The 13,856-nt window shown below is 35.6% G+C and overlaps 1 long non-coding RNA gene across 2 annotated transcripts; it reads right to left on the reverse strand.

The window, feature by feature from the left end:
* Positions 1 to 6,393: 6,393 nt before the first annotated feature.
* On the reverse strand, positions 6,394 to 9,557 carry LOC145935258 (uncharacterized). Of its 2 annotated transcripts, XR_014425182.1 has the most exons (4): positions 8,824 to 9,557; positions 8,146 to 8,323; positions 7,302 to 7,755; positions 6,394 to 6,747 (listed from the first exon to the last, which is right to left on the reverse strand). It is a non-coding gene; the product is annotated as an uncharacterized LOC145935258 (long non-coding RNA). The 2 variants fall into 2 exon arrangements; XR_014425181.1 differs by lacking the exon at positions 6,394 to 6,747 and having other exon boundaries at positions 7,209 to 7,755.
* Positions 9,558 to 13,856: the final 4,299 nt, after the last annotated feature.

Here is a 13,856-nt window from a genome sequence, read left to right on the forward strand (position 1 = left end):
TGTCTCTGCACTTGTTCGTATAACATTCATGTGAACTTCGGCTTAATGTCCTGTCTGTAATTTCTTCTATTAGTCATTGTTATTGTATATAATAATATTTAGAAGTTAAATAAAAAATACAATTAAAAAATACATAAAGTTTTTATTTTTGGTTAAATTTTAAATTAATTGGCGAATATTTAGAAAATTTCTGCAAAAATAAAATTATTGCATATATCTATATATGTATTTTAAAAAACTAGTCCATTATATTTATTTTGATTTAAAAATTTCAAATTGTTTTTATTTCAGAAATCGCTGCATATATGCATTGAATTACATTAATATTTGATAAAATGATTTACTACAAAAGCATCTTTATTAAATTCAGCACAAAGCATTTAGTGGTCACAAGTCGCCACATAAGCTAGCGCAGTTTCGTCCATATTGCCGAATCACTTGGCAGCAACTATATAATATAGTAGCATTCAAATTAGATGCCTCGTTTCCTCTCGCGGGAATTCCCTCCCGCCGTGTGACAGATATATCGAGAATTAACATCGTCGAAAATGGAAAAAAGTACGCGGGATGTGGTAGCAGAAGAGACAGGATCTTATTCCTCCGAGACTCGGCATCGGCAAAGCATTCCTCATGTCAGAACATCGCCGTGCATCTAATCTTCGGCGAAGAAGGAATTGGAGGTCAGCGGGGCGCTTCCTCGAGAGGCTACTGGTTTCTCGTTCGTTCGTGCCCTCGTCAAACTCGGGAGCTCGTGTACTCCTCCTCGGAAAGACGTCTCTCAGCATGAACCCCGCGCTCCGCTATATCCGTCTTCAACGTCCGCATGAATTTCAGCAGTGACTTCGCGAGCCGACCTGTATGTAGGGAGAAGAAACCTGACTCTTTTTTTCAGAGATCATCGTGAAGGGCATTAGCTGGAAGCGGAGTGAGACAGGTCATTCCGAGACCCAAATTGATATGAAGAAAACCGACTCATACAGGTAGCCGGTACCGATGCAGGTACCGGTCGGTCGAGCTCATCGGTGGTCTTATTAAAAACCAAGAGAAATTACTTTTTTAGTCAGTCAAAAATAAATGCAAATTTTGGAAGGAGGAATTTTACGTTAAGATACAATGATTGCGAAATACAAGGATGCAAAGTCATTTTTTCGGACGAATTAATTTATCAAAATATTTGCGTAAATATTAGGTTTCGATTGCAATAATGATGACAAGATACGGTATGAGCAAAATTTGCGAAACGTTACTGCGGAAGTTTCTCGATGGCGCACGAGACTTCAGCATGCAAGATCATACGCGAATTTTTCTTGCAGTCGCGCTCGTTGTGTATGACAACGAGATTACTCAGTCCGGTGACGGGGTGTGTCGTGTGTCTGACCGCGTTCTGGTGAGAAGGACGATGGTGGCAGAACGAGGAAGCGAGCGGAGGGAAAGGAGACATACGTTCGAGAGGCAGAAAGAGAAAAGACGGACACGGAGCAGCGATGAACAAACGGACCACCCCGTCTGCGAGCGATCATGTTCCGATCACGTAAACTAGCCGCCCCCTCATCCATCATGCCTTCGTCATGCGCTATCACGTGTTACCGGTCTCTCTGCCAAGCTTCTCTCGTCTAGTAGTTCTTTTTCTGCCGTGTCTCTTCTCTCGCGACGTCGCAAATTGGTGCTGGAGAACGCGTGGAACTGGTTGCGTCGACCGATCACAATTCTCAGACACGTAACTTATAAAATGGAGCATGTATTTATTATATATTGCTGACGTTTAGGAAGGTTGTGTGTATATAAAAAACTGCGATTAATTCTTCTTTCAATAAAGAAAACGAGAGGTTTTTATTTTTGACGTGTAATAAAAAATATATTTTATAAGTATTAATCGAAATATGGAGAAGATGTTAGAAAATGTATAGATGAAAGATTATTCTATAATACAATATATATAAAAACTATAAATTAGTATTAATAATTAGAATTTTTTTTAAAAAGATTGAGAAAAATATCGAATTTTTTTACTTTTCATTGAAAATGGTCACTCACTTTTCTACGTAGTATTTCACAATCTGATTTTACAAATTAAAACCGCGAATACCGATGATTAGGAATTGTAATGATACGGTTAACGCACCTTATTCAGGTTGTATGGTTCCATAATTCCATGTTGTACGTTCGGAGTGGCTTTCATAACGCGAGTAGCAGCAATCCGGCGTTCTCCGCTGGACAGTGGATCACTAATTGCTGATTGATCATTTCTGAATAACGCAATTAACCGAGCGAGATGCTTGCGCGATTGCAAAGGGAATATCAGGCGGATTGCGAAAAGGGTAGGCTTTAAGTCGGCAGCTCGAGACAAGAGGCTTCTGCAATAACCTGCAATAATCAACTCCTGCATAATCGTAACCTCGATAATTTCATCACTTTTATATACATATATCCCCAGCATATATATATATTATCTGTATATATACACCGTATACATTATCGAGATTGTGTTACTAATAAAAAAATAATTAAAAAATAAAACTTATAAAAAAGAAGGAGAAAGTATGTGCGTGTGTTTGGTTTGTTACGTATGTATGTACATGTTTTTATTTGCGCGCGTGCGGAACTATATTTAAAACTATGATATTTAATTAAGCTTTTAGATTATTTGAGGATTCTTTTTTTTTCTCAAAGAAATCTCTGACGTAACGTCCGAGCGTTGGAATATTGAGAAACGGATCGGGACTCGATAGAGTGCTGACAGCCGGGGGCGTAAGAGGGTGAGTAACGTAGGGCAGAAAATGAATAAAGGAGGTTCTGGCGGCACGTGCGAGAGCTACCGACCGCAAAAGAGGCGGCTTATATTATTATAACATAGGCAGGTGGGCGAGACCGTCTATTGATGGCGCTAACGAGGGATCGGTAATTATTATCCACGACTTAACTCCTAGCTGTTCGTGCAAAGACCTTTTATTGTGACGGTTCACCCTTCTTCAACCGAGTCGATCTAGCACGCGGAAATTTTATAACACGCCCACGACTATCAATTTAATAAGTATTATGACAATCCAACCACACAAATTGTGCTGTTTGATTGTCATAATCCTTATATGCGTGGCAAGTTTAAAATTTGAATTAAATCAGCTTAATATTTATATGTTTTTTACTAATGTTTTTAAAGACTAGAACAACACAAGCGTGCGTCATTCTTCGATTTTGTATTAAAAAGAATATTTAAAAAAAAAATTATATAATTTTTTTTTTTGACAGAAATCAGCTGATTAAAGCGTTAATTTGCTTATTAAATTTTAAAATAAAAATATATAGCATAAAAATAAAAAAATATGTTTCAAATAATATGTTATAATACTTTAAACTCGGTTAATATTTTTTGACAGAAATCAGCTGATAACTGTCAAATAATATTAATCGAGTTTATGTTATAGTTATAATAACCCTCGCGAGCTAAAATGTCTCAAGTTTATTTTATATTTATTTTTCGCAAGATTCGCATTTTACTTTTAGACATGTTCTTCAGTTTTGTTTAAATTACATGTTTTTTTTTAAATTATGTTATATAGTAAAGGGTACTTCTCTTTGCATACTTTTCTTTGTATTTCTCATTGTTTATAATGCATGATTATGGTAGTCGAAACTTACATTACACTCTTAACTTAAAATTTAATGGAGTTGTTGACCCTTGTTAAGTTGTATGTATCCGCGTGCCGCAGCGATTATATACTTTCAGCGCATTAGTGTGAAAGCACATTTACCTGTCCGGTCAAAGTAGACGATCCATCATTGTGTCAACGGATCATTATAGTGTATAAAGTATTTGATACGTTCTCGTATCTAGAATTCTCTTAAATTTGATCATCGAGAAATAACATTTATAAAACGGAGAAAAATTTGAGCATATTAAATAAAGAAATTAATAAATGAAATAAATATAATATATATAATATATAGTAATATTTATAAATTAAATAAATGGTTTTATATTATAATATAATAATAAACATATAATAAGTTATTTTTTACTATGATATTAATTTTTTTCGGTTGTAATTACGCGTTTTACTTTGGAAAATCTACTGAAATTATTTAAACAATAAGATGTGTATATTAATCTAAAATTGATTTGTAAAAAAGCTTTGAAACAGAAAACAATGTGACTAACAATAAAATCTAGTGTATAATTTTGTTTAGTAAAATCTTAGTATCGATCATCACTAAATGTAATACATACCGAAAAAGGTTAAACACATATTTGACTTTCTCATGCAGTTAATGCGAAAACAAATAATCAATGTAAAAAATCTCTTCTTATAACATCTAAATAAACATAGAAATTATGAGATTTGAAATCTTTCACATTTTAAAAGAACATCAAACGAAAAGGGATAATATATTACTTTTCAAATTACCTGTCAAAAACTAACAATAAGATTATTTCACTGAATACTTAAACCCTTGACATTATAATTCTTTTTAAATAATAAACTCTTTTCGAGATAATAGATACGGCTGGAATTTTGTTTCTCGCTATGGGGGACCATTTCACAAGAATCGCCGCCAGGTTTATAAAACGCTTAAATCCCTGAAAAAGCAGATTAAAGTCGTTATTAGCAACTATACGTTATTAGCTGAGATTTAAAAATATTGGAAATTTGGATACACATAATCTCTGTTGGTTTCTTTACAAATCTAATCCGTGACGAAAAAGTGACGAAACTATCGAATGTTTCGAGACCTGCTATCTGACAATGAGTAAAGGACCTGGTCACAGCAGATCATCTTCACATAACAAAAGGCGTTCTCAGTCCATGGTTTCCAGGAAATTTCAATAAATTTTCCAACGCTACCCCTAAGGTCAAGAACCAGATAGAACGTGGTCGCGGTGCGTTTGAACCAACAAGGTCATCACATAAAGATGGAACAAACAAAGATGTCTGTGAACGGATTACAATGTTGTATCGATGTTTTATTCGATAGTTCTGCCAGATTATTTTTCTGCTTCGCGGAATTTAAGCCCACACTTAGCTGTGAGGGTTTGACCTACTCAAATGGAAAGGTATCATTTTTTTAACAAAAGAAATGAGATGCATAGAATACGTTATACAAATAACGCCTAATTGAATTTTATGATTTTGCTTCGAAGTCTAACGTAAATTGTTACATTTAGCGCATATAATCGCGAAAACATTAAAATTACAGAAGATCTGATTGACGTGAACGTTGTATAGTCGTAGTAGCATAATGCCGGTCTTTGATGTGATAAGAATCGCGAGAAGGCGTCTCCAATGAATGTGAATAAAAGAGTAAGAGTCGGATAAGATGGGAGCGCGGGAAATCAAGAAATATAAACGAAAGAGCCGCGAGTGTGTTGCCGGTATGCGTTGCCTATCACGCACTTTAACGTCCCCCGTTCTCTCGCGCTCGTTACTGAAATGAATGCCCGATACATACGCGGCGCGATGGTGGGTTCCGCCGAGTCGTCGGTTCAGACGAGCAGAGGAGCGAGATAAACGAGGGCGAACGCGGGGGAGACGCGAAGAAAGAGAGAACCAGCTTTGCAGGTCGAGAATAACGAGAAAGAGAGAGCGAGAGTGGTGGTGGCGGTCTCTGAAAGATGTCGGCCGCTTTGATGTTCGCCGTCATCTTACGCGTTACCTCACCGCGGCTGCGAGAACGAATGGCAATGCACCCTCTCGACCTGCGGCCCTATGTGAGAGAGCACACGTATGTACATACACATATATCATAAACGTATACGTCCACGTACGCACCATCGCCTGAGGATCGTACGCGGAGGGTGGAATTGCGTACCGCGACACCCCTAGGCTCTATCGTACTCTCGACTGCTCGCCTCGATACTCGTCACGATAGCACAGGCCCCCCTTGTGAAACACCCCCTCTAAACTGCGCCCTTCGACCTCCCGCCGACGATACAGTTTGCAAACAGCGTAAAAATGCCACTCGATTATTCTCTCTCGCGATACGAATCGTTGTCGGCCGAAGTCGATTGGCAATGAAGAAGGTGATGAAGCGAGATAAACATTCTCGGTTGAGACTTAATTGATGAAGGTCGATCAAATGAGATAGATTTTGTGCTCTATAGATTTTTTTATTTTTTAATAAGTAGTTTGATATCAATTCTTTCGATATAGAGATCGTATATATTTGCAAAATAAATAGAATAAAAAAATGTTACAATATTTCTAAACTCTGAATATGCGTAGATGCGACAGTTATCATGAAATATTTACAATCACAGGATACCTGTGAACCGTCTACAATATAAGAGTAACATATCCTCCGACATAAAACACAATCATTAGAATTAAATCCGTAATATCTCTTTTCTCGCAAGCGATGGCACAGTTAATTGCACTGGCCAACGATTGAATCGGGCGAAGAAATCACTATGTCGTAAGAGATCCACCGTTCGCGATATCACGATGATCACGACCTCGATCAGCGCTCCAACATCAGTACTCATTAATGTTTATCACATCGGCGATCGGATCGCGCGGTGGACAAAGATTTCACTGAGGCCGACGGTAACCATAACGAATGACCTGCCGGTGAGCGTGCAGGTCTCGTCTTTATGGATGACGATGTATTAGGGCCAAAAACCTGGCACCGGACTGGCGTCCACGAGAGAAGCCGGCTACTATCCGAGCCAACACAAACGATCTGGCAGTGGCTCGTTGCTGGCAACCACACGGCAGCTTTATCGAGAGGAAAACTCAGCGGACAGCTTCAAATCTTTTTAGAACACAGAAATTCCTTAACCGTTGACTCCTCATTATGAAGAAAACAAATAATTAGAGATTTAAAAGTTTTAATAATTATCTATTCAAATTTTTAATGATCAGACGCTATGGAATGTTTATATACTTTGTTAAAGTATCGTGATTGACAATACAAGCGTTTAAATTTTTTAATTTTTTATCATACAATTATTGCTTTTCTGTAATTGATCGTATTTGTTTTTCTTATATTATTAACACATCAGACGTTAAATAGTTAATTAGGATAACATTTTTTTAGAGCTCATGATAAGTTAATAGAAAATTGATTAGCAAAATAAAAGTATAAAATAATTATTTTCAAAATAAAACTTCTTGTTTATTCTTAATATATTATATTTAAAATATTTAGCAAAATCTTTTTACATGAATATAGTAATTAATCGATTATTTGCTAGATTTTATAAGCTCCAAAAATTACATTTTTTTTTTCCAATATGAAGCGCTTATCGATACGCTTGACAAATGTCCTCTTTATCAAACGGCAGAATAGTTTGAGTTTACAATTACCGTAGTCTGTTGGGTGCAAAATGAAGTGGTCCAAATGGTCTCTCATGGAACTACGTCCTTTCCGAGGGGTTCGATTGAATGCTAGGCGCGCTTCTTCAAGAATCTACCTACGATTCGTCACTAGCGAAAAATTATTTCAATAAAGAAAGACGACGTCTTTATGAACTGATTCACCTGCATCGCTTTCAAAATTATTGTGAATATAATAAGGTCGAACTCTTCGATCGGACAGTAGCGATCCCATTGATTCCCTTTTTCGTCGAATACCTTTTTTTCGTCGGGAGAATCAACAGGATGAACCGTCCCCGTGCTTTCGAGAAGGCCACCTTGAATGAACGAATGCTATTACTCGTCGCGAGGACGATATTGTTCGTTGTCCTCGTGAGCTCCCCACTGAATTACACACTCGCAAGATGACAATTCTTCTCGATCCTTTTGCTGATGCTTTTCTCGCCTAAAAGTTGTGACGAACGAATGAGCTATTTGTCGACCGAACACGTGGATATTTACAGAATGGTTCAATGTAGCAAGATGCAATTTATTGACTTGAAAATTTCGTTCGTCTTTTACAAGATTTTTTGGATCATGAAAAAAAATAAAAAATAAAAATTATGTAACATCTATAGAAGATATTATTTTCTGTTGCTTTTAACGACAATATTGATTTTTATAATCGATGCTATTATTAAGTATTATTTATACTGCGTCGACATTTGCATGATATTTTTTTCTCTTTTAGTCACTAACAATATTTACCAATAATATTTTCCAACATATTGCGGGAAATGACACAATTTATCCCTATGGTCAAAGCAGCTTATGAACGCCGATGCCAACAACGTACCGATTGTCCCCAAGCTTCGTACTGATGTAATCAGGGAATATATAGGGGGGCCGCAACTAATTGTAATCGCGTAACGGACCCGTACAGGATGAGAGAGAGGCGTCACAAAGAATTGATTTTACCAATTGTAATCTTGTAGGGAAATTCGGTGCGGTATCTCATCATCTGGATTGCGCCCCTGAAATACGAAATGCATGAAACGTATATATATTTCCAGCTCATCAAATAATCTAACAATAAGTAAAATTGGAGAAGCAGACATTTATTATATATTTATTATGATGTATGATATATATTTTTTTATAATATATATTTATAAATCCTTTTCCTTTCTTTTTTACTTTTGCAAGAGTATTTCACAAAATGTTATTTCATAAAATAAATATGTTATACATATACCAAACATATAATATATACATATACATATGATGAAAGTTTTTGTGAAGAATATGCAGGCGCCTATTTTTTCAGGAACAAAGAAAACAACATTTTTAAGAACAAATATAAATAATACATATAGAGAATAATACATATTGAGAATAATAAAATAATATACACTTTTTTGTATTTGTACAGAGTTGTAAAAAATATAAATATATTGAGTGAATGCTTTAACTACGCTGATTCTAAAATTTCGCCATCCTACGAAACTCTTCCTATACTACTATACATACATACCCATGCATAGCATTACTGTAGAGGATGGAATCAAAGGCAGCGATGAGTTCGTACAAGTGGCCAACATCGTCCGTATCAAAAGGCATCGGCTTCCCTTTCACCGGTATACAAAACGAGCGGCCGCCACACCGCGTCGACGATGCGAGAGAGGCTGCTGGGCGGTCGTCGCGTAATCAATCAGTATCGTGGGAGCACCAAAGCCTGCGTTGATGCTCTCGCATGGCCCTGCAGAAAACTATAAGCGTCTATCATCGCATGCGATTCACAAATATTCGTCAGAGTGCCGACCCTAAAGTCGGTAAATCTTGCGCAATATTTCTTCTGTGATCGTAAAAAAAATGAAAATCCTCCCTATCGCCATAAATTTCTTCAATGCGGAATCGTCCCTGGTTTTGCAGATTTGAGATATTTTGATGTCACATTTATAATTGAATATTCGAATAATTAAATAATAAAACAATTACGAATAGGTCGAAATATTCGAGCGAAGCAATATCTTGCAGGCAATACATTCTTCGCGTTTGATATTAGTTTTCAGAAGTCGCCACTGTTGAAATTGCTCTCGTGACGGTCTAACGCAACGTAAGAGATGCCTACGATCTCACAGTACAAAGTAACGCAATGGAAGCCGATTACGCTACTGACGAGTGCATTGTGCAACGATGGTAAGTAAACGAGTCACGCTGCGTCACGCTTCGGCATCGTCACGGCGGCGATAGCCCTTCTCCTCCTGTGCAAACATCCCCCATCGACCCCGTCATGCGTACACGGGGTGAATTGCGTTACGTCGCCTCCAGTTTACACCGCGGGCCCACACTTTGCACTGGCTAATAATGATCACCAGGGACGCGGTGAGCATAATGAGGTTGACAAGTCGTCGACGATGATGATGGACTGCGTCGCGATAGAAGCGAGGGGGTTGAAACAGCCCCTTCGCGATCCCCCGCTACTGAGAAAATTCGACACGGCCAGCTGGAGCGGCCGCGCTATTCCGCCTTCGTTTTCGTTCTCTGTATTTCCGGGGGATGATATCTTCGGTCGTACACGGGCGCTCGCAATGGGGGGGCAAGACTACATTAAACAGTACATTAAGTTTGCGTCTTTGTGCTGTATTTCCGAAATATGCGAACATGTATGCGTAAACAAAGATAAACAATTTCTAAGAGCTCTTATAAATTAATTGTTTTCTCTGAAAATAACAACATACCTGAAAAAAGATAAATAATGTTCAAAAGTGAATTATGTTATTTATTTTTATAATATCAATTTTAGTGTTAAATGGATCAACTTTAAACTTGTTAAGATTTTTTTATAATACTACTAAAAGTAATTTCAAGAGACGCTTATGGTTACGTGTTGACGCGTTGCGTTATGATGAGCGTGTAGAGGCGATTATCGTATACATATTTTATGTGAATGACTTTCATGTTTCGCGTGTTGGGTACGTAGTGAACCCTCCTCGAACTCAAGTGGCCGAGTTGCGAGAATCTCTTTATTATGCGAAGACTGAATTTTTATTCATGAGGGTTGGTCACAGTTATGCTACGATTTGGGGATGTAGGCATTTCGGAGATTGATGGCATATTTGCATGCATTAAGTATACTTCATGTTTACTGCAACAAATGTATTTGGAACACATATGAATCAGTTTCATATTTACTCCAAAATGTATGCAACAAAAGTAACTATATACGTCTGTGTATATCAAATGTCGACAATATGAATATTGATATTTACTGCATGTGATGCATATAGAAAAATATATAAGTCTCAACAGATAACTCTTCAAGGTGAACAAGATGAACAAGTTCTTGGCGCCCTCTGCTTCTAACCAGTTGATGATAGACAGGATCTCTATATTTGAATGTGCAGAAGTAGACTTGCATGATGCATTTGAAAAATGAAAATAATGGCCTGATAAAATAAATTTTCAATTAAGGTAAACTCGGGTATGATGACCGAAAAGAGGGCCACAAGCTGTAATTTTTCTAATAATCGCTAAATTGTACGATTTTTTTATTCTCTATATATAATCAATATTTCTCTTCTATATAATCAATATTTTGAATTATTTCTATATAAATTTAATAATTTTTGGAAACAAATTAAAAATTGTTATCTTTCTTTTTATGAGTAATAAATATTTCTGTTGAGATATTTAAAACAACGAATTTATTAGATCGAGTGGAAAGCAAAAAATTTACAAAAATAAATAAATGATAAATTAATATATTTTCACATAAAGAGCTTTTACTTAATATACCAATCTTTTTATCTTAATTTATTGATTATATAGTTATCTACAACTTGTTTAGAAACATCTCTTAAATGCGATGGTGACATATCCTAAATAAAAATATACTTAATCGATCACGAATTTTCGATTTATTATGAAATAACTTTTGCTTGCACAGTATCATAAGTATAGAAGGAGTCGTGGATTAACATAAATTAGTGAGATACTATATTCATGATATCCGTTCATCTTTCAAGGTTGCCAATATACTTATACAGTTTCGCCCGTAGGACACAACCGGTTTCATGAAGTTTCTCTATATAATCTGGTGCACTTTATTGGTACTATGGTTATTGTACACGTATTATGATATTCTTGTGAAATGAACAGTCTTTTGAAATTGATAACTTTTGAATCCATACACACATAAATTATATATAAATTCTTTTTAAAAAGAATTTTAATATGATTATTTTTTAATTATTTTTTAATATATAATGCTTGGGAAATAGATAATTAAATAATAATCAATTTGGTAATTATTATTAATTATATTGAAATTTTAAAAATATTTTTCGTGAAGGCAAAGTGCTCAAAAATTATAGTCTGTGGGATGTAATTATACAATTTTATCGATTCTATGCTCTTCCTAGATTGCTTAGGATTTAAAAATATGTTATGAGAAAAAGAGTTTCACATATGCAGTATGCGGTCTTTGCATCTTCAGTCCGTTATATGACCTCTTCACACTCATTTCCTCGCTATTGTGACTCGTAATTACCGCATCGTTTTGCGGCGGTCGCAGCTGCGAAATCTTGAAATGCACTTATCTTGCGCGAACACAAGAAAGCCAAGTAGTGGTTTATTGCATTTTTTACACTCGGTTGTCAAGAGCGAAAAACAGTATTCAAAAAATTGAAGCAATCGCAATTTAGCTTACAATAGTGAAATTTTGATTGTTCACCATTTATTTTATTATAGCATATTTTTAATATTCAACAATATAATGTCTTTTTAATCAATATGTAAACTTAGAAATTTGAATAATTTAAAATTGATATAAAATTAATTTATGATAAAATTTTATGATATGTGTCTGTATCCCTGAAGCTAAAGTTGTGTAAGGTTTTCAATTTTTAATCGTTTATAATTTTCCAAAGAACCATTAATGATAATATGGGTCTTTCGATAAAAGTCAATTTTAAGAATGTGGAAAAATCTATGCATATCAAAAAAGACGATGAACTTGTAATATCTCGCATAGGGTCTTATATGTAGTACATGTTCTTGAGTAAGATACGAGTACGTGTTCAGGAATGTATATACGTGTTCAGAACGTGGTATCCGTGACCTTCACCCTTACCTGGTTTCTGTGACTGATTAGTTCTCTCGTAATGGAAGTAAGATACGTTTTAAGCTAGTAATTCAGCCAATCTGTTCGATGTTTTACAGATATAAGTATAATGTGGAGAATCGCTGGAAGGGAATACTTACAGTAAAGACAGCTTTTGCGGTTCAGCTTATGTATCAGGCGGAAAATAACGGTAACCGCAATCTGAAGATCATGCAGTATATTATGGACAGATTCATACGATGCGTTATTAACCTCGGAGATATCATTTTTTTCTTGCGGTTATATACTTTTTCTCTTTCCGATTAGAAAATGTAGATATATCTAAACGTGACATTCCGGTTGCATTTATCAAAACTGGTTTGTTTGCGTGTCGATAAACTTTATCTAGCTTTTTTTACATTACAAATACATCTGATATTTTTTGCAACATAAGATAAATGTTAAAAAAATAATATATTATTATTGTAATATGTTATTATAATAATTACATGCGCAATAATTATACTTAAATATAATTTTTATTTGTAATTCACGAATAGATGAGATGAATCTAATCTTGAAGAAACGCACTCGGGTCGAACAAAGTCCTTAAGATAGGATCTTCCTGCGACACAATGAAACATTGACACAATTGCAAGTCCTGCGAGACTCTCGATGTAGGCTGAATTTAAATGCCTTTCACCGGCAGTACTCGTGATTATGTAATATTTCGCGTAACACGTAATAACCGGATCTGAAATAAACACCCGTTCGGTGAAGACGGTCTTAAAAATTGTATCTTAAAAATGGTCTCGCTTGTCGACGAGTGTACTTCAAAATTTCTTGCCTCTCGACTGCACTAACATAAGATTAAGTGCTAGCATAGATGTTAGAGAGAAAATACAATGGAATCTATTTGCTAGCGAATGAACGTGAGAACGGAAACGAACGTTAGAGGTGGTGCAAATTAAGCTTTATTGTTAAGGAATGGCAGGAAGAGGCATTATCGTAAGAAGGAAGTTAATAGGTAATGAAACAGCGCGAATCAGTTCAAACATGACGAAACAGATTATCGTTATCAAATCTCGCAAAGCATCGCAAACTAAGTCTGAGCTAAATGATTATTAAGTACGCTATCCGTTAATTTATACCGTGTTAAGTATTAATTTGTTAGTTCAGGAATACTAAAATAACTATACGAACGAAGCAGTAATTTGTGCATTTTATTAGCTTCTTTTTGTTCAATGATACATGGATATTAATCTTTTCCAATTTTTTCACTCTCTCTCTCTCTCTCTCTCTCTCTCTCTCTCTCTCTCTCTCTCTCTTTCATTCTGTTTTGCATTTTTTATTTTTGAAGACAATTAGAATTTAGTTCTGACATAGTATTAATACTGCAAGCTAATATTTATATACGTTTAAGTGCACTTTTTTTCAAATAAAGATAACTACTGTTGAATTAT

Source organism: Prenolepis imparis, unplaced genomic scaffold (genome assembly GCF_030444845.1).
Source record: "Prenolepis imparis isolate NDT839.2.m4 unplaced genomic scaffold, iyPreImpa1.0 SCAF_4, whole genome shotgun sequence".
In the NCBI taxonomy this organism is placed as follows: domain Eukaryota; kingdom Metazoa; phylum Arthropoda; class Insecta; order Hymenoptera; family Formicidae; genus Prenolepis; species Prenolepis imparis.